General features: G+C 39.7%; 1 long non-coding RNA gene across 1 annotated transcript; it reads right to left on the bottom strand.

Moving 5' to 3' along the window:
* Positions 1 to 1950, bottom strand: LOC132739816 (uncharacterized). Its single transcript, XR_009627058.1, has 2 exons — positions 1444 to 1950; positions 1 to 725 (listed from the first exon to the last, which is right to left on the bottom strand). It is a non-coding gene; the product is annotated as an uncharacterized LOC132739816 (long non-coding RNA).
* Positions 1951 to 3029: the final 1079 nt, after the last annotated feature.

Raw genomic sequence — 3029 nt, 5'->3', positions numbered from 1 at the left:
TTTTATGTAAATATATCTCACTTTTTATTTACTTGTAATATTCTTTCATATTATTTACATAATTATGTTTCTTTACAAATATCTTATTCTATATATGCAATTGTTACTTCTATCATTAAATATGTGTAATAGATGTACTTTTTAGGTTACTCTATCTAATATTTCAGCAGAGTTGACTTTAACATATAAATTTATATTCATCAGCAATACTTATATAATATTTTTTACAAAATAATTTAAAACACGTGTATCTAAAGTACTTTTGAAACCGTTTTGAATGGCAGTGATTGCTGTCCGCGATGCCAAATGTAGCAATTGACTATTTCGAAGTGATATATTATCTATTGGGCTTTCGTCCGTTCCCCGAATAAGAATAAAGTTGAATGTACAACTGAAGACAACTTCTAAAATGCTCAATCCTAGTTCAACCGACAAAGTTATGTAAATGTCAAAATGTTCCATACCAAAATGTTTATATTTGTACAATCATCCATAATCACCTTTAACTTTATGTAATGATTTTGTTTTATTTCCATCTTTTACAATAACTGGTTTAAGTGTCGTCGATGTCGTTATTTTGGACGTTGAAGTAGCGTTCGTTGTTTCGTGCTCACCATTGACACGCACGTATGATGTTTTATTTTGAATGGCACCTGCTTTCTGTAGATTAATGGCGCTTTCAAAATTAATGGAATTCAGAATCAGCCCATCTTCGTCTATCATGACTGAAATAAACAGATAAACTTGAAACGATAAAAACGACAGGGCTCCACGATCACACATACAAATACGCACATATACACAAAATCTAGATTAGGTCTAAAAATGTTCATTGTGTAACGTTGGACCATTCGATTTTGTGTGGCTTATACAAGGCCATAAAGTGACTATACTAAAAGTGATGGAATATTTATGATGATTTGTCATGTTTTTATCATGATAACTGCAATATTCTAACAGTTACCAGAAGAATTAATTAATTAAATCAATGTGTCAGATCACCCACGAATAAAGAATTTTGTAATATTGTAATTGAGAATCGTCTTCTGTTTCGGTGTCAGTGTCACTAATGATCAAAAATTTTAGATGACAATTATTTACATAAATTCACGAATGATCCGTGGTCAGAATCCATGCCTTCCTGTGATTATTTTTTTCCTTTATTTTTAAATATGATATACTTTTCTAACTTGTATAGGTTGAGGCCGGTCGATATTTATTTAGTCTCTGGCAATGAGTCAATCAACTGATAAAATCTGGTGTTTGTTCGAGTAAAATAGAAACAATAGTGACATTGACCGTTAATGTATCAATCATAAACAACACGGTCTAAATAAAACAATGCACACTGAACAGAGGAATGTACGCACCGCCTACTATACAGGGCTATATGTTACTGTACAGCTTAGCAGCATTTAAATAAAAATAATCAGAAAAACTTACAAATAAATATTATCCCAATGGCAATGAGAGCTACGCTTGAGTATTTCAGTATTCGGATGCATGGTCTTGGTAATAATAAGTTTAGCGGCATAACGTCTGTATCACACCTTGTCTGTCACTGCCCACAGCGGACCTTTAATGTATATAAACTTATATCGTCACAATATTTATAAACGTATCTGCTACAAGAAAATATTCCATACGGTCAGTGTAAGCTTATGGTTCAAGATGATAGCTAATAATTCCTGGTGATAGCTGATAATTACATGTGATAGCTGATGGTGCCCAGTGATAGCTGATTGACTACGGTGATAGCTGATGGTCCCCGGTGATAGCTGACGGACCACGGTGATAGCTGATCGTCCCCGGTGATAGCTGATGGACCACGGTGAAAGCTGATGGACCACGATGATAGCTGATGGACCACGGTGATAGCTGACAGTCCCCGGTGATAGCTGATGGTCCCCAGTGATAGCTGATGGTCACCAGTGATAGCTGATGGTCGCCGGTGATGTAGCTTATGGTCCCCGGTAATAGCTGATGGTCCCCGGTGATAGCTGATAGTCCCCGGTGATAGCTGATGGTCTGTCGGTGATAGCTGATGGTTGCCGGTGATAGCTGATGGTCCCCGGTGATAGCTGATGGACCACGGTGATAGCTTATGGTCGCCTGTGATAGCTGATGGTCCCCGGTAATAGCTGATGGTCGCCTGTGATAGCTGATGGTTGCCGGTGATAGCTGATGGTCGTCGGTGATAGCTGATGGTTGCCGGTGATAGCTGATGGTCCCCTGTGATATATGATGGTCCCCGGTGATAGCTGATGGTCGCCGGTGATAGCTTATGGTTGCCGGTGATAGCTGATGGTCGCCGGTGATAACTATGGTCGCCGTTGATAGCTGATAGTCCCCGATGATAGGATGGTCCCGGTGATAGCTGATGGTCCCCGGTGATAGCTGATGGTCGCCGGTGATAGCTGATGGTCCCCGGTGACAGCTGATGGTCGCCGGTGATAACAGATGGTCCCCGGTGATACCTGATGGTCACCGGTGATAACTATGGTCGCCGTTGATAGCTGATAGTCCCGATGATAGCTGATGGTCCCAGTGATAGCTGATGGTCCCCGGTGATAGCTGATGGTCGGTCCGTGATAGCTGATAGTCCCCGATGATAGCTGATGGTCCCGGTGATAGCTGATGGTCCCCGGTGATAGCTATGGTCGCCGTTGATAGCTGATGGTCACTGGTAATAGCTGATGGTCCCCGGTGATAGCTGATGGTCCCCGGTGATAGCTGATGATTCCGGTGACAGGAGACGATCCTATAGTAGTTGTTGGTTCAAAATAGAAGTTTTTTCCCAAAAATGTTAGTTTTTTTCAGAACTGGAAAGAAGAAAACCGGAAAGAACGAGCAGGAAACTTATCTGGATAACATTTTATGAAACACAAGCAATACCAGTGACCACACTACAAAATCAAGTGCGACATTAATAACAGAAAACAAAATTATTGATCTAATCCGTAGTAACATTTACATGTTCTTTTCTTGTACATACATTTCAGTTTTATTTTCTTCCACATATGATAAAA

The sequence above is a fragment of the Ruditapes philippinarum genome, unplaced genomic scaffold, assembly GCF_026571515.1.
Source record: "Ruditapes philippinarum isolate M1 unplaced genomic scaffold, ASM2657151v2 ctg5447_1_1_1_1, whole genome shotgun sequence".
In the NCBI taxonomy this organism is placed as follows: domain Eukaryota; kingdom Metazoa; phylum Mollusca; class Bivalvia; order Venerida; family Veneridae; genus Ruditapes; species Ruditapes philippinarum.
The sequence above is the reverse complement of the archived record's forward strand: the minus strand, read 5'-3'. Positions and strand labels throughout refer to the sequence as shown.